This window comes from Camelus dromedarius, chromosome 19 (assembly GCF_036321535.1).
Source record: "Camelus dromedarius isolate mCamDro1 chromosome 19, mCamDro1.pat, whole genome shotgun sequence".
NCBI lineage: Eukaryota > Metazoa > Chordata > Mammalia > Artiodactyla > Camelidae > Camelus > Camelus dromedarius.
The window spans coordinates 4,548,129-4,566,914 of NC_087454.1; the positions used below are offsets into that span (position 1 = coordinate 4,548,129).

At 47.4% G+C, this 18,786-nt stretch overlaps 1 long non-coding RNA gene across 1 annotated transcript; it reads right to left on the minus strand.

Annotated features, from left to right (window-relative positions):
• Positions 1–6,858: 6,858 nt before the first annotated feature.
• On the minus strand, positions 6,859–12,950 carry LOC105100453 (uncharacterized). Its single transcript, XR_838186.3, has 2 exons — positions 12,395–12,950; positions 6,859–7,013 (listed from the first exon to the last, which is right to left on the minus strand). It is a non-coding gene; the product is annotated as an uncharacterized LOC105100453 (long non-coding RNA).
• Between the last annotated feature and the right edge of the window lie 5,836 nt (positions 12,951–18,786).

Consider the following 18,786-nt stretch of genomic DNA (forward strand, 5'->3'; position numbering starts at 1 on the left):
GCCAAGGGAATCCCTGCCGGGGCCAAGGGGGATCTGGGCAGCACATCGCAGCATCCATCGCAGTCCACCCCTGCGCTGCTTAAATCCACTTCCTCGTATAAGGCCTGGGAGCAGTTCCTACAGGATTCCAAAGGCCTTTTTTCCCAGGGACATTCAGAAGAGGAAAATGAGTGGGATAAATCACAGCTCTTGCCACTGGAGCTGGTCTGATGTTCAGCACCACCCTCCTCTATTATCCATACTCAGTTCTTTTCACCCTCCTCTGGCACATTTGCTAGTTTCGGTGGCTTAGTTGGGGCCACAACCCAGATCCTGAGGACCAGAACTTCTGGTCACCATGCCTCCTCGGGCCATGGCTGCTGCGTGTGTTCATTTACTTTCAGACAAGACAAGGGAGGACCCAGGTGCTCAAGCGGATCACCCAAATGCCAAATATACCACCTCCTGATCCTGCTGAACTGCGGCTGCACCTCCTTCCAAATCAGGGTCAATTTCCCTGCCAGGATGGTGACTCCGCCCTGCGCCTGGCGGTCTTTTGGCAAGAGGAGTCTGAAGTGCCCGGTGGCAGTCCTAACCGAAACTTCAGTGGGACTCTTGCTGCGTCCCCTGACAGAAGGTTCCCCTTCCGAAGCCTCTAATCTTGCAGAGCCCGGTGGTGCAGGGAGAGGAAGACAAATTCTCCAGGTGGGTTTTGGAAGTGATGGTAAGTAGGGACACTCCTGCTTCTGTGCTTTGCGTCCTGGACCCGTGTTATCTTTCAAGTGGATGCCACATAAAAGCCATTTATGCCCCATGAAAGTCATTTATTCAAAGGGTGCACTGCAACCCGGAGGGTGCCACCCATTCACATAAGATATTGTGTCTGAGCTGGCACTTCAGTTTTGCCTTCCATCACTCTCTCAGGCCAGCAGCTTCCAGGTTGGGCAGTTTGTGATGTGGCCACTGGATCCCATGGCCATGACCTCACTCTCACACCTCCTCTGCTAGAAAATGGGCCTCCTTTTCTGATGTGGTGTTATGTGGACTCCTGTGCTGGTGGGTCCATCCGTCAGCTCTTGGAGAGTGGTGATGGTTGAGGGCTTATGAGTAGAAAAAAATCATCTCATATCCATCGTATGTGTCTATTCCTGTCAGAAGGAATCCCTGCCCCTTCTTAGGTGGAGGAGATCCAATGGAGTCAACTACCCACCAAGAAGCTAGTTGGTGTCCGCAGGGGACAGTGCCTCACCAGAGGCTCAGCGTTGGTCTCTGTTGCTGGCAGATCTGACGTTCAGCAGTTGTGGTAGCTCAGTCTCCCTTGGTATGTGGAAGCCTATGCCTTTGGGTGCATTTTAGCCTCCATTGCTGCCATTTTGGGTTCTCTGTTCACATGTGCCTTTTCACCAGCCCTGGGTGGCTGATAATAGAGGCTACCAGGTGCTAACTGGCTGGATCATCTTCTATGTGGTTTTTTAGCCTCTTCCATGGTAGCTGCTCTCTGGTGATCATTCACGTGTGATGCAAAAACTTCATACTTCTGCTCATTCCCATGTATCTTTCTGGTGATCGTTCACGTGTGATGCAAAAACTTCATACTTCTGCTCATTCCCATGTATCTTTCTGGTGATCGTTCACGTGTGATGCAAAAACTTCATACTTCTGCTCATTCCCATGTATCTTTCTGGTGATCGTTCACGTGTGATGCAAAAACTTCATACTTCTGCTCATTCCCATGTATCTTTCTGGTGATCGTTCACGTGTGATGCAAAAACTTCATACTTCTGCTCATTCCCATGTACCCTTCCACATGCCTCTTCTTCCCAGACCTCCTTGTCTCTGATCTTCCAATTTTGCTCCATCTAGGCAACTGGCAAACCATTGGCATCATTTAGGAAAGACACCACATCAGGCACAGTGGCTGCACTTGGGCTGCTCCTTGGGTCTACAGTTATCTTCCAGGATCTGTCTGGTATTTGCAGGGGCCAGACTGAAGTTATGACGGGGATCACCACCCTTTCCCCCTTTAGGGCTTGAAGATTGGCCATAATCTCAGCCATTTTCCCTGAGATACAATATTGTTGGCCAGGGTGGGGGGGACAGATTCAGAAGCTTCTAAGAAACTGATGGAAGGGACTGCCAAGCACATCTATTGCACTTGTACAGTCAGAGACTGGGGAAGTGACCACTGGGTGGGTCTGTGGAACCGGTAGAGCTACAGTGACCTGGACCATGGCCAGGACTCCTGTCCCCCATTTGCGTCCCCTTCTAGTAGGGGGCAAGGCATGATGCCACTTTGAGTCATCAGGTATCAATGCCAACTTGGACCCTGTAGCCAAGAGCCTTGAAATGTTTGAACATTTCCCTTTCTCTAGTGTCCAGTTACCAGAGTTAATGGCTGTGGTTCCTTCTAGGGAAGAGCTGAGCGACTCATGACCATGAACACTGCCTGTGGTATTTCCAGGCTCTTCTTCCTGGGGCCCAGGCTCCCCTTTAATCAGTGAGTTCTGGGTCTAAACATTGCTTTAGGTCTAGAAACAAAGAACAGCGTGGTGATGAGTGTTTACTGGGGCAGCTGCTCGCAGCCTCCAGCTCACCATCCTTGGCTTTTTGGTTGCACAGCTGGGATGCTCTCCTTACTGTCTGTCCATCTCTTTTGCTCCTAGGGGCTCTGTGTTCTATTGACTATTTCCCTAACTCCCTGTGGGTCAGGTCCCCTGGCTGCCCCTCTGACCTAGACTCTCACATGATCATTGCCTCCACCTGGCTTCTGACAGTGAGGTGCCACCACATGGCCTCTATCCCTTTTGAGTTAATTTTTGTGTATGATGTGGGGTAGGAGTTCAGTTTCATTCTTTTGCATGTAGATTTTCGGTTGTTCTAGGACCAATTTTTTTTTTTTTAAGAAATTGGGGTAATTGTTTCTAGAGTTTCCCTTCCACTTGAGCCTAGCTGAATGACCGCTTCTACACATGTTCCATTCTGGGATCCGAATGTCTGTGGAAGCAGTCCTTCATCTACCTGGTTGGGAACACAGAACTTCTTTGTTTGGGAGGCAGTCCTACCTAGAGATACAGGGAGGCCTTCGCCCCAACTCGGTTTTACAAGGCAGATTGATTTTACCTTGAAACCGGCTCTATGAAACAGCCTGAGAAGTGGGGTAAGTGTTTCTAGAAATTCCCTTTTACTTGAGCCTAGCTGAATGACCGCTTCTACACATGTTCCACTCTGGGATCCGAATGTGTGTAGAAGCTGGCCTTTATCTACCTTGTTAGGAAGAGTGAATTTCTGTGTTTGGGAAACAATCCTACCTAGACATACTGAGAGGCCTTCACGCAAACTCGCTTTTTTTTTTTTTTTTTAACATTTTTTTATTGAGTTATAGTCATTTTACAATGTTGTGTCAGTTTCCAGTGTAGAGCACAATTTTTCAGTTATACATGAACATGCATATATTCATTGTCACATTTTTTTCCCACTGTGAGCTACCACAAGATCTTGTATATATTTCCCTGTGCTATACAGTATAATCTTGTTTATCTATTCTGCATATGCCTGTCAGTATCTACAAATTTTGAAATCCCAGTCTGTCCCTTCCCACTCCCCTTCCCCTTGGCAACAAGTTTGTCTTCTGTGTCTATGAGTCTGTTTCTGTTTTGTATTTATTTATTTATTTATTGTTTTAGATTCCACATATGAGCGATCTCATATGGTATTTTTCTTTCTCTTCCTGGCTTACTTCACTTAGAATGACATTCTCCAGGAACATCCATTTTACTGCAAATGGTGTTATGTTGTCATTTTTATGGCTGAATAGTATTCCATTGTATAAATATACCACCTCTTCTTTATCCAGTCATCTGTTGATGGACATTTAGGCCGTTTCGATGTCTTGGCTATTGTAAATAGTGCTGCTGTGAACATTGGGGTGCAGGTGTCATTTTGAAGTAGGGTTCCTTCTGGATATATGCCCAGGAGCAGGGATTCCTGGGTCATATGGTAAGTCTATTCCTAGTCTTTTGAGGAATCTCCACACTGTTTTCCACAGTGGCTGCACCAAACTGCATTCCCACCAGCAGTGTAGGAGGGTTCCCCTTTCTCCACAGCCTCTCCAGCGTTTGTCACTTGTGGACTTTTGAGTGAGGGCCTAGAACCAATTGTTGAAAAGACTGTTCTTTCCCCACTCATTTGTCCTGGTCACACTTAGCTTTTGTCAGTTTTAATCCTTCTCAGCTTTTAACTTTTTCCCCTAGAGGTCAGTTAAACTTGGCAATAATCATCCAACTTCATTGTCCCTCTAGTCACTGTTTTCTCTACATTTCACAAACAATGTCAATGCAAAAATCTAAAATATTACCAAAAGGAAACCAGTGGCATATTAAAGTGAATATATTATAATCAATTTGTCATACAGAATTAAATTTTTTGTGTTTTTTTAAAAAAGAAATCTGATATTTTTTCCAAAATTGTAGTAAATTTATAGATTAATTTGGGGAGAATTTATATTTAATACTATTGAAGTTTCCCATCTAAAAACAGCATATATTTTATCATTTATTTAAATAATACTTTATACAAAAGTTTTTATAAAGAAGTTTTACATTTACAATTCAGATATAAAACTACAAATCTCTTAGAAGAAAAGAAAATGGTAAATCTTTGAGAACTTGAGTTAGGCGATGATGTTTTCTGTATGTCATGTTACTTTTATAAATATACTTTTTCATCTTTTTCTGGCTGGCTGCTGTTTATATGTATCTAGTCACATTATACTGCATTTCTTGTTGTATAATACTTTTCAGGCGATCTGCTCACGTTTTGCAGTGATAGCATGTGTGATTTATGTTACTGGATTTCCCAGTGTCCATCTTTTCTCTGACATTCCTAAGGGTGATGATCTGGTGTTCTCTTCAGTTATTATCTTCGGCACGCTTTGGTATGAAGGCGTGGAAGCTTCATAAAAAGAATGGGATATTTTCTTTTTCATCTGAGCTCCAGAAAAGTTTAAACAGATTTGGGGGTCATTTAGCCCTTAAGGACTAAGCTTTCTCGGTGTGAGCGTGTGTGTACGTGTGTGTGTGTGTGCGTGCGTGTGCGTGGCGGAGGCTGTTAATTCCTTCTATGATAGTTAGACTGTTACCCTTCCACACCCCCTTTTGGGGTTGGTTTTGCAGTGTATGTTATCCTAGAAAAAGCATCTGTTTAAAATATGCGTCCATAGGGCTGAGCACACACCTGATACGTCCTGAGAGCTGATGCGTTTGGCTTCACTGGTGCCCCATCAAGTCCGCCTCAGATGGGAGTCCCAGTCGTTCAGCTGCTCCCTCGTCCCAGGGGCAATCTGGGCGCCACACCCCGCCCATGATGAGATCCCCATTGGCAGCTGGGCAGCAGGTCATCTCGCTCCAAATTCCCCTCCCCGCTTCAATGTCTTTGCTTACCAGACTCTCCTCAGGAATCATGGAAATCTTAAGAACAATGCTGGCTGGTGCCCTCCCCCGCAGTCGGCCCCTTCAGGGTTTGCAGCCCGGGAGGGAGAGGCTTAAGGGCAGGAACCAGCCCCCTGGGTCAGCACAGCTGGGAGCCGTCACAGGCTCTCCTCGGGTTTGGATCCGGGTGGTGGTGGTGGGGTGGGGCCGGGCTGATGCCTTCTCCACTCTGGACACACTCAGGAGGTGCAAATCCTGGTCAGACTAAACTACTCACAGCAGGCACACCCTCCTTCCCGCCAGCTGGTGTAAGGGAGGAAGTGCAGCCCGAGTCTGGTCCGTGGGGCTTGGCAGGCTGTCCCGGGGGGCGCTTGTGTGAAGAGCTTTGCCGCCTCCGCCTGGGCCCTGGGCGACGTCCGTGCTCACCGCTGTCCTGCTACCTGCCAGTCTGAGGGTGAAGCCAGCACGTGGAGGAGGGCAGAGCCACGGGAACCACAGAGAAGCGAGCTGGCGTCCTGATGGGCCTGGACACCCCTCTTATGTGGAAAACTCAGGCCCTTATCATCGACAGCCACGTGCACTAGTTTTCCGTCACTCGCAGCTGAAGACCTCCCGGCCCGAATGCAGGCCTAAGAGGGCGCTGACGTGGAGCTCTGCTTGTTGCACGGTCAGCGAAGGCGCCACGGCCATCCATGCCAGCTACCCCCACCAGCCAAAGCCGGATCGCTTAGGCAGGGCTTGGAAAAGAGATGCCAAAAATCAATTTTGCAACCTTTGGCCACTTGTATGTCCAAGAGTATTAAAAAAAAAAACTGCAGCAAGTATGCAGGAGGCTTGAGAGTCCAGAAGGTTTCTGGGGAGAGTGGTTAGTGTTCTGATTTCTGCTCTCGCCCCATGAGGAGGTGGGGTTTGCCTTTCTCACTTTCCTTCACTTCCAGCCCAAGGAAAGGGGGCTTTAATGGGCTCCCTCAAGGAGCTCAATATTTAATTCCTGGAGCTTAAGGGACCTGGTGGATGTGTGACTCATGCCTAAAAAATCTAGAGGACGTGAGCCCGTGGCTGGGAGCGGCCTGGACTCTCCGGGGTAAAGGGTGCCGTGGAGCAGATGTGCACCTTCCCTCGTGCTAGTTCCTGTGGGTTACCTTTAGTATTGCCTGTTGGGGGCTGAATTGTGTCCCCCCAAATCCATATGCTGACGTACTAACCCCTAGAACCTCAGAATCGGACTGCAATTGGAGATGGTTTTTAAAGAGGTAATTAAGTTAAAATGATGTCATTAGGGTGGGCCCTAACCTGATCTAACTGGTGTCCTTTTAAGAGGAGGGGCTGGCGCGCAGATCTGTGTCCGCAGAGGGAAGGCCACGTGAAGTCCCACGGCGAAGATGGCCGCCTGCAGGCAAGCGTGTGTTAGTCTGTGTGGGATGCTGTGATAAATACAACACTGCGGACCGGGTGGCTTAAACAGCAGACCTTTATTTCGGCACAATCCTGGAGACTAGAAGCCCACGATTAGGGTGCCAGCAGTGCTGGCTTCTGGTAAGAGCTCGCTTCGTGGCTTGCAGGGTCTGCCTTTTCTCTGAGTCCTCGCGTGGACTTCCCATCATGTGCCTGCAGAGAGAGAGAGAGAGAGAGAGAGAACGTGGGCACACTGATGTCCCTTTCTCTTCTTACAAAGACACCAGTCCTATGAGATAAGGGCCCCACTCTTATAACCTCATTTAACGTTTACCTCCCCAAAGGCCCCATCTCCAAACACAGTCGCCTTGGAGGCTGAGGCTTCAGCCTGTGGATTTTAATGGGGACCCTCCTTAGTCCATAACACAAGAAAAGAATCCTCAGAAGAACCCAGCTCTGCTGGCGTCGTGGGCTGGGACTTCCAGCCTTCAGAATCATGACAATAAACGTCTACTGTTTCAGCCTCCTCCCCGTCCATGGCACTTGGTACCACAGCCCGGGGCCACTAACACGCCGCCTGGCCGTGCAGATGCACTTCTGGGCTGCTCCCGGGGCAGGCGTTCTCGACCCCGGCGCTGTTGGTACTTGGGGCCGGATCACCCGCTGGGGTGGGAGCTGCCCTGTGCACTGCAGGGCGGGTGGCAGCATCCCTGGCGCCTGCCCACCAAGGGCCAGCAGTGTGTCCACTGCCCTCCCGCCCCAGTTCTGAGACCCCACAATATCGCCAGACTTTGATGTCCCCTGGGAATAAACTCGCCCCTGACTGAGCGCCGCTGTTTTAAGGAGGCTGAGGCTGCCATGTAGGGGTGGGTCTTTACTTTGAACCCCGTATGCTTTGTAGGGTATACAGTTTTCACAGAAAGCAAGTATTCCTTCTGTTAAAAAAATTAAGGGGAGAAGTTGGGGGGTGATGATAATGTCAACCGCTACAGTGACAAAGATGGTCATTGGGGAAGCACTTAGCAGCGGCCTGGAGGTGCTGCTGGTGACCTGTGGGCACGTTCAGTGGTGCGGTTGGGGGATGAAGCCAAGTGAGCGAGGATTCAAAAGGACCTGGGAGAGAGGTGTTTGATAATGAACGGAGTGAGGAGAATAGAAATAGATTAGGGACTGTGGTGGTACACACTTCTCAGAGGCTACTACTTTTCCTAATTTTAAAATCCCAAAGAAGGCGGGGAGGGGATAGCTCAGTGGTAGCGTGCATGCCTAGCATGCATGAGGTCCTGGGTTCAATTCCTGGTACCTCTATTAAATTAAATCAAACAACAAAAACCCCTGAAAACCTAATTACCTTCCCCCTATTAAAAAAAAAAAAAAAGCAATACAAAAAAAAATCCTGAAGAAAGGCTTTTCGGAATTTGCCTAATTGGAGAAACTTTTGGGACCCTGTGAAGTTTAGCAGCAATTCCAGAATAACTTGACCTTGCCCGTCCGAGGAGATGGCTGTGCTTGTTTGCTAGGGCTGCTGTCCTCTCTGGAACACGGTACCAGGCTGTGGGCGTCAGCTGCAGGCACGGGTTGTCTCAGCTCTGGGGGCTGGAGGTCCACGCTGGAGCTGGGAGCAGGGTTGGCTCTTTCTGGGGGCTGTGAGGGAGGGGTCTGGTCCAGCCTCTCTCCTTGGCTGGTCGATGACCATCTCCTCCCTGTGTCCTCACATGGCCTCTCCTCTGCCCTTGCCTGTGTCCTAGTCTCTTTTTATAAGGACACCTATCAGATTAGATTGGGGCCCACCCCAGTGACCTCATTTTACCTTAATTACCTCTTTAAAGTCCCACCTCCAAACACAGCCCCATTCTAAATTAATGGGTGTTAAAACTTCAATATATGAATTTTTTTGTGGGGGCAGGAAGGGACAGAGTTCAGGTTGTAACCAGTGACCATCTCGGAGGGACTGTGGTGCCAGATGGTTCCGTGCCAGCAGTGTTCCCCACCTCCATCGCAAGAGCAGTCAGAGTGGCCACCACTGACCACGGCCTGCAGCCGCTCCCCCTCCCTCCTCAGGCCCAACGTCATCCCCATAGTGACACACACATTACGTTCCTGGATCCTGAATGAGAACTGGCCGCTGCTCATTCATCCTGGGGGTACCCCACCTATTTGAATCATCTCAGGGCCCCTCCTGTTTCTTTCCTTACTCGTTGGTCACTTGAACTTAAAGACTTTAAATAAACTGAGAGTTCAAAGCCACAGTGTACATAATCATGTTTGGGGTTTAGGAGGTAGACAGGGAACCTCCCTAAAGTGTCACCATCTTCTTGGCCCTTTGGGGGAACTGAGGCAGGCCTGCGATGGAAAATGCAGGCCAGAGGAAGCTTTCCCCTGGGAGAGCCGCGCTCCTAGAGAGACATCCTGTTTACTCTGAGTCATTTCTGAGCGAGTGTGTCAGCTCCTGTTTTGGGGTAATTTGCTAATGACACGGTATCTCTATTAAAGATGTCTATAGAAAGGTAAAAACAGGTCGAGCATTTTCTAAATAGCTCTGGCGCACGGCGGAGTGGTGAAAGGGACGTCAGTTCGTTTTAAGGCAAAATAAAGCTACCCTTTGTCACCCCCAACCACCCTTTACTTCATCCCATGGCAAACAAGACAGCCCTCAACGAAAGAAAATGAAAACGCTGTTCTTGACTGGATTGCTTCAGAAATATGCTTGGATCGGAGAGTTCCAGCTTTTCCGGGATTCATTCTTACAGCGTCTAACCCTTGTGGTTTTTTGGTAGGAGGTAATTTCTGTGCTGGTTATGATTTGAAGGAGCTGGCTCCCAGCTCAACCTTGCTTAAATTGGAACAAGATGTCACCAGTGGTCTTACTTCCATGGTAGACACTTGAAAATAGACTCTTGTCAGACAGACGGGGTCAGGCCATTCCCGGGACTCGTGTGAGTTTCCACGGCTAGAAATGACACCGGCCTCCCGTCACTGCATCTCAAGTGCCTCGTACCATGTAGGAAGTGTGAGCTGTTGTGGGCGGGTTTTCCTTTTTTTCTTTTTTTTTAACGCAATGAAGGCAAGGGCAAAGAATTTTTCATAAAAACAAGTGACAAATTTCACTCAAGTTACTGACACATACAAGGAAAAAATTAGTTTCTGCTTTGAAGTTAAGCAGACACAAATGGGACTGGTTCTCCAAAGGAAAAGTTGGAGTTTAGTTATGATACATCCCCTCCCAGAAATCTAGGAAATTATACATACTGTACCCTCTGTTTATAAGAATATGAATAACATGATTGTGTGCACAGGGTCAGCTGCAGTTCAGATGGGAATTTACCGCTGTGAGTAGCAACGGCAGGAAGGCAGAGAGCCGCTGTTAACCCCTTGTTCACATCGTCCACATCTTCCTTCTAAGCAACACTTAGATCGGAAGCTCCTTGAAGCCAGGAACTATGTCTTTGAGGTCTTTAGATGCCTCCCCCATCTAGTGTGGGGCACACAGTAGGTCTTCCAGGGGATGAGTGAATCCCATTTGATCAAGGAGAGAAGCAGTGTTTACTTCTCACATGGAGAAATGCGAGGGGTTGTATTTTAGCTGCACTGTTCAGAGTCCCCCATGGGCTGAGCACCTGAGTGCTACCGTGGACTTGTTCCAAGTCCAGCCACTTCCTTCCACCTCTCCCAGTAGGACAGTGCCATTGGCAGCCACCACAATGCCCCCACAACTGCACCTGCTGTGAGCCAGGCTCTGCGCTCAGTGTTTCCCATGCCTCCATCCCAGGTGTCCTCCCCACCACCCAACGGTGGGCTCTCTCTTCATTTTGGGAATGAGGAAAGGCTGGCCCAGACAGCTTAAAAGTAGCTTGCTTGAAATCATGTAGTAAGAAACATGACCAAGACTCACACTCGGGCTGGTCTCAGTCCCAAGGCCACCTTACCACGCTGCCCTCCATGATTTTCCCAAAGGGATCATGCGTTGTTCGCAAAGCCAAGCATTTTGAAACAACGTGTATTCAGGGTGGGAGAGCTTGGGAGTAGAATCAGGCCACTTGTGGGATGTTGAGGATTTCACGTAAATCCCAGCCTATGACCCAGTCCCTCACATTACCATCACTGGAGGGTTCTATTTTAAACAAGATTATCCAGGGCGATCCTCAGCAGTAGAGCCACCAAGAATACCAGCCGTAGGAAAAGACGTGGGAGGAAGGAAGAAGCTGATGGGTAGGGGAGGCCGGCTGGGGCCAGAGCAGCCCCAGGGGCTGGAGGACAGGGTGGGGGAGGAGGGAGGTGGTGTTTTGAACTGCAGCCTCCGTCCAGCCCTCACTGCCCAGCCTCTGCGGGAGGAGGGTGGGGCCAGTTCAGGGAGGACTGTTTATCAGCATCTCGGGACTTTTTTCAGCACCAGCTTATGGCACCGCATCTTTCCCTTCCAGTTTAAGGCCCCTCTGAGTCACCAGGCCATTCCGGCCACCTGCGGTCCCCACACTGGGGCTGGGGAGGAAACTCAGGCAGCACAACAAGCCTGCATTTGGAGTCGGACAGATCCACTTGTGATCCGCACCAGTTGTGGGCAGACTGCTTACCAGCCCTGTATCCTCCTTGGGGGTAAAATGTCCACCTTCCAGAACTCCAGTCAAAATGAGTCCTAGCATGAGATGTTCAGAGCAATGTCTGTTACCTAAGAAAGGTTCAGGGACTGTTACGTCCTATTCTAAACTCACCCATCCTCAGTCCCCCAGGTAGGGGGCAGCTCCACATTGTGACCCTCTTGGGGCAGCCCAGCATGGGGTACACCTGCCTTTGGGCCGGAGCGCTAGAGAGAAGAGAGCTTCCACTGCTCTTCTCCTGCGTTTCTAACCATGCTCCTAGTTTGCATACAGTACATGTGGTATATATTTTATATATATAAAATGGAATCTTACTCAGCCATAAAAAGAAAGAAATAATGCCATCTGCAGCAACATGGGTGGACCTAGATTATCATACTAAGTGAGGTGAATCAGACAGAGAAAGACAAATATTACATGATATCACTTATATGTGGAATCTAAAAAATAGTACAAATGAACTTACTTACAAAACAGAATCAATCACAGACACAGAAAGTAAACTTATGATTACTAAAAGGGAAAGGGGGCAGGTGGGAGGAATAAATTAGGAGTATGGGATTAACAGATACACACTACTGTATATAAAAGAAATAAACAACAAGGATCTACTGCACAGCATAGGCAATTATATTCAGTATCTTGTCATAACCTATAATGGAAAAGAATCTGAAAAAAAATGTGTGTGTGTGTATAGTATAACTGAATCGCTTTGCTGTACACCTGAAACTAACACAATGTTGTAAATCAACTATATTTCAATTTAAAAAAAAGAATAGAAGTTTGCCCACATGGTGAATTCAGACTGGTCAACTTGACCAAGCTGAAGCTACATTCCCCAGAATCCCCTTTTCTGTGCGGCTCTGGGTTAGCACAGGCCATGCGGGACACTGGTATGAGGCCCGGGAGACGGAGGAGAGGCAGCAGCCCTGTGTGTCTCCAGGACGTCAGTGCAGGACTGGCTGTGGCCCCCCTGCGGTTGCAGATCTGTAGACTTACCTTGTTGGGATGAGGCAGCAACCAGGCCTGCAAGGACGTCCATTCCCGCTGGACTTTCTCGTTCAACTTCTTAGACTCCTGGGCCAGGGTGTGTTCAGCTCTGTGGTGACAGATGCCCGCCTCCCCAGCAGCATCACCGAAGGTAGGGGTGTGAGAGGCCGCCCTGGGCTCCGCTCAGTCTTCCGGGCTCCCAGCGGCTTCTGGGCTGCCTTTCACGAGCACCTTCCTTCCCTGCTGCCTGCCCTGTGGGCTTTTTCAGCTTCAGCACCAGATGCAGAAGCAACAGCCATGCACCCACCATTTAACCAGCTCCCACTGGTTGTTTGGGGAGCAGACCCCTCGTTCTGTGTCACGCCAGTGGTTCCACTTCTCTGGTGGAAACGTGCCCGGTGGACCAGTTAAAGATGGCTGGGAAGCGTGGTCCTGGCAAGAGGCAAAGAAAGAGCAGAGTCGTGAAATGGCAGCGTATCTGCAGGGAACCACGGGCGGCTGGCTTGGTATTTCCAGAAATCAGATAAGAAGCAAGGAGAAGAAGATGACGCTAGCGAGACAGGAAATGGCCAGGCCGTGGAGGGAATCAAACGCCAGGCCGGAAGCTTGGCCGATACGGGAAGTAGCTGAACGAAGGAGCCTTCTACATGTGAGATAAACAGGCTTCGAGCAGTTTATACAATCCTTCATGTTACTTTTTGTTCTCTGAGTCATGTTCCATATGACAAATCTCCTTTAGTCTACACTACTTGCTTTAAGAAATGTTTTCTAGTGTCAGATAACAAGACTTAGGGAACATCCTATCGGGACCGGATAGGTCATGCTGTCTAGTAAATAAACCGCAGATTTCAGTGGCTTTAACACCACAAAGGGTTTTTTCCTGCTCATGTTGTGCTGGTCAGATGGCTTTCTTTGGTGGCTCCTTATCAAGCAATGTCTCAGGGGCTCAGGATCCTTTTATCTTGTGACACTGCTACCTTGAATGTGTGGTGTGTGAGATTGTCAAAAGAGGGGCTGAGACTGTGGACAGTCCTGCCAGTGGGGGCAGGGGGGTCATTGGCCGAGCATGACTTTCCGACAGCTCAGCCTGGTCCCTAACTGCTGGGAGGCCAGGAAACGTGGGCCAGGAGGAGGAGGAGGAAATTAACATGGGAGCCGTTCAATGCATAGCATTGTATCTGCCGCCCTTATCGGCTTGGGAGCTTTTATTTACACCTCAATCCCACTAACAGAGTAACTGAAATGTTAGCACATCACTGGGATTTGTGAGCTGCTTTTTTTAATACACAATTTAGATTCTCTATTCTTATTTCCATGCCTTTGTATATTCACGGACAAAAAAAAAGTTAACTCCAGTTTTCATATCCCAACTGAATGCTGTCATTCTAGCACTTAAAACAACTCCTCTGCTTTTATCTAAATAGGTGGGACCTGTCTTAATAAATAACCTTTTTATGGAAACAGGTATAAAAGGGAATCTCTCAAGACCACATTTTCTTTGTTCTCTGGAATAAACACCTGGGTACCAGGGATTGTTTGGGTTAGAGAAACTCAGCAAGTAAAAATATAGAGTGATGGCTTTTTATGATTATGCAAATGTAGAGAAAAAAATAAGTTCCTGGTAGCCAAGAACGTAACTTCTCTTCTGGTTTCTGCTCATCAGCACAAGCAGGATACCATGGGTGTTTTGACTGATGGGTTTGAATGTATTTCCCCATCAACACGGTGTTACAAATGGTGATGAGGTGTACCCAAAAGAGAACCACCAGTCTTACACTTTTCAGGCATAGGATGGATTAAGTAGGTCCCTCTTCAGACTTCCCCTATTTTCTGTAAATCCTTTATGATGAGTCCCACTTTGACATTCCCTGTTTGAAGTCAGAGTGGCCAAAACACTCTTAGGCAGGAGAACCCATAATCCAGTGATAAATCCAAGACTGTTCACTCTTAAGTCTGCAGAGAAGATTGTTCATACTTCCTGCAAACTCTTCTTTCAATTCTGATAAGGGATTAAATTCATGTTGGGTACACATCGGATACGTTCCCAGAAGGAAAGGAAATTGGCACTAACTACTGTTAAATAGCATTTAGGGCACAAGCCAATGGAAGAAATGAAAATTTAAAATATGACTGAGTCTGCCTCTGACCTACCCCTCCTCCGCCCAGGCTTGGCTGGAGTTCTGACGCTCTGTGCAATGCTCCATGCTTGGAAAATGGTTGGGTATTTGAACAAGAAGTCCCATGCAAAGGATAAAATGTCAGCTTTCTGAAGGTGATTTGTATTGCGTGAGGTATTAGCTCCTAAATAATGCGCACAGAAGGAACGCGGTCCCATAAAGCAGTAAGGCTGCTCAGGGAGCAGTCCCTGTGACATGTCCCAAAGCATTCATGTCTGTTGGCAGAATTAAAAAGAAACAGAAGTGAGAAGCCATGAAGAAGTTCACATAACAGAGGCTGATTTACAGATGTCTCATCTAGGATATGTCTTAAGAATCACCTCATTCTTTTCCATATTCTGTTAGATAACAGTTTGAAAAAATTAAAAAGGAAAGGGAAGATTAAAAGGGGAGGGGGAGGACAAGGGCCAAGTTAGGAATTAAAATCGTTCGAACTGTTCAATGTATCCTCTTTTCCTTTCCTTCTTTTGGAAGCTGGGGAGGTGGTGTGTATCTCCTAGGTTAAACCTCACAATCTCAGAAATTTGAGTCTCATCCGTCACCTGTCTTAAAGACAGAAGCGACAGCGTATACAGCTGCTGCCAGGAGTGATTATAGAGGAGCTAAAAGTGAAAGCAGACAGCAGTACGGGCATGGATTTAAAACTAAGGCTTTTCTTTTGGAGGGCACAGCTGAGAACAAACGAGAAGACAGAAGTGAAATTTGCATGTACTGAGGCAACATGGTGAGTTAAAAACACTGCGGGATTTGAGGTCTCCCTGGTTCCACGCGGCCATGCTGTGTGCAGTCTGGGTGGAATGACAGTCTACTTTCTGCCTTTCTAAAAACAATAATAACTATTTTATTATTATTTTAAATTTATTTTTTATTAAAGTGTAGTTGATTTTCAATGTTTCAGATGTATGGCAAAGTGATTCAGTTATATGTGTATATGTCTATTCTTTTTCAGGTTCTTTTCCATTGTAGGTTATTGCAAGATATCAAGTATAGTTCCCTGTGCTCTGCAGTCTGTCTGTGTTGCTTATCTCTTTTATATACAGTAGTGTGTATCTGTTAATCCCAAATTCCTAATTTATCCCTCCTCATAATCATAACTATTTTCATTTACACATTTGTAAGGTTGTGGTCCCCTCCCCTAAACATTTTAGCTCAGTGCCTGGGATACTGCAGGCTCTCTGCAGGTGGCTAAGAAATCAGACACTTTTCTCAAGAGATGTTTTAAAATTAACATGTCAATATTGTGCCTTACTTTGCCACATGATTGTCAGAATTAAGTCCAGGGGAGCTTGTTCTCTGTCTCAGATTTTGTTTCTGACTGAGTATCCTTGGGCAAATGAAAAATTTCCCAAGGTTTCAGTTGCCCCATCTGTAGGGGGAAACTAGATGGTCTTTAAGTTCTTTCTGGTACTAAAATTCTATGACTCTATGAAACTAGCTTCAGGGCATCGCAAGTTAAACCACATAAACCTCATTATACAATTCAATCCAGTTCAACCACAAATATTCAAACGAATTTTTTTTTAATTGAAGTATAGTCAGTTTACAGTGTTGCATTATTTTCTGGTGTATAGCACAGATTCGTTATTTATATAGCTGCATATTATTCCTTTTCATATACTTTTTCATTATAGGCTATTACAAGGTATAGAATATTGTTCCCTGTGCTATACCGTAGGACCTTGCTGTTTATCTGTTTTATATATAGTAATTAGTACCTGCAAATCCCAAACTCCCTTCCCCACCCTCTTTCCTTCCTGGTAACCATAAGTTTGTTTTCTATGTCTGTGAGTCTGTTTCTGTTTTGTAAATAAGTTAATTTGTGTCAAATTTTTAGATTCCACATGTAAGTGATATCGTGCGGCATTTTTCTTTCTCTTTCTGACTTACTTCATTTACTCTGACGATCTCCAGGCCCAACCATGTTGCTGCAAATGGCAATGCTTCATTCTGTTTTATGGTGGAATTATATTCCGCTGCATATCCGCACCACAGCTTCTTCATCCAGTCACCTGTTGATGGACGTTTAGGCTGCTTCCATGTCTTGCCTGTTGTGAAAAGTGCTGCTGTGAACATTGGGGTGCAGGTGTCTTTTTGAATTAGAGTTCCCTCTGGATATATGCGCAGGGGCGGGATTGCTGGATTATAGGGTAAATCCACTTTTAGTTATTTTAAGGAATCTCCACACTGTTCTCCGCAGTGGCTGCACCAAACTGCATTCCCACCAGCAGTGTAGGAGGGTTCCGTTTTCTTTACACCCTCTCCAGCATTTACTGTTTGTGGACTTTTTAACGAGGGCCAATCTGACTGGTGTGAGGTGATACCTTATGGTAGTTTTGATTTGTATTCCTCTGATAGTTAGTGATACTGAGCATTTTTTCACGTGCCTATTGGCCAAATATTTATTAAGTATCCCGTACGGGCAAGACGTCACATTAGCTGCTGGAGGCATGTGAGTCTGGGAATGTGAAGGCCTGCCTTTGACGTCAGGAGCAGACCCTCAGAAAGTGTGGAAGTAAGTACCAGAAAGTTCCAGAACTTTTGAGGGGAAGCCTTACACCCTTCTTCTCGGGACAGTGACATTTTAGAACTAGGGGAGCAGTGGTGTGTTGAAAGGAGGAAAGTGGGATGGAGGCTCAAAGAGTAGTGAATTCACCCACCACCAGAGATGGAGGAGAGCTTCACCAGGGAGGGAAGCTCAGAGAGTGTTCGAGAAAGAGCAAGCAAGCATTCCTCTTGAGCAGGATTGCAGGGTGTGCACGGAGAGACGGGGCAGCCAGATGAAATGGCAAGTGGAGGCGATTTGCAGAGGGCCTCGCATGCAGAACTCAGAGACGGTACTGAAGTGACGCTAAACATTTCTGAGGAAGGATGGGAGAGGATGTTATGTGACAGATAAAGCAGAAACCAGAGCAGAGAGGTGGAGGGACGCAGACACTCGGGGGGAAGACGGTGGGGAGAGCGGTGGTAACATAGCTTCCTTCCTCTTGACCCTAAGTCGTCAGGACGTGCTGTGAAAACGGCTAACGGAGAATCAGTGTGGCTGCAGGACGTCTGTGGTACCCAGACGCGGTGTTTCTGAAGCCGCTTGCTTGTCTTGCTGGGGTCTCCCCTGGAAGTAGCTTTCCAGGCCTGCTCTTGGCGCAGCCCACGGTGGGGGAGCTCAGCTATCCTCCTGGCTGACTTCCCGGTGCCGTTTTTTGGGGACGGTTCAGCCGTGGTTTGGTTCGTGTCCGGATGAAATGGCTCTGAAGGGAGGGGCTGTGGATGCACCACATCACAGGGCGATGCTGGAAATGGGAGATCCAGGAGTCTCTCTGGCTTCCATTGTTGACTTAATTGCTTTCTGGCAAAAAAAATGAGGGCGAAATATACATCTTTAGCTATTCATCCTAATCATAATAATGAAATGATCATTGTTACAGCAGGAAGATGACCCTACAAGGCACGCCAGCTCTTGTTTTCCTTACTTCTTCTCGCCATGTTTCTTTGGGAGTGGCTCTGCTGGGGCACTGGGGGAGGACCATGTCCCTCTTGCGAGCACCCCTCCTTCCCGCCGCAGCCACGAAACTGGCCCCTCCTCCTTTCCAGTTTTATTTCAGGCCCCTGAGCCCCTGAACCGCCTTCTCTCACTTTGCTTCTTTCTTCCCTCAGGATCTTTGTTCTCTTGTCCGTCTTTGGCAAAGTTTCTGTGCACGCGTTTGCGTTTTTATTAGAAGGTTTCTATTGGAATCTTTCTTTTTAGTACCTTTTTTTCCAATGGTATCTTCACTTACACAGTCTTACCCTTTTGCAGACTAAACAATGGACCATTCACACTCTAATTTTAGATGTTTGGATCTCTTGACACACATGTGAGAACAGCTGTTTTCATGCAAGTATGACTGTCAAAGGTAATTCAGTTTGTTGGCAACTGTTACGTTAATGAAATTTGGATTTTTTTTTTTTTTTTCAGCTCTCTCTCTTTCCCACTTGCGGCCTTTGTCTTATTTGGAAATAGCACAATCCCTTACACGTCCCCCGTCGTGGCTGGTATCCGTGCCTCTGCAGCCGGCTGTCTGAGGTTTCCGCGTGCTCGAATGTGACGCGTCTACAGTGGGCAGGCGAGCTCGGGCTATGGTGTTTCCCCTCTTCTAATTGGTCACCCTAGACGTGAGAAACCCGGAGTTTTCAGTCAGGTTAACACCGTGCTTTATCTGATGGACAACTCAAATACGCACACACACC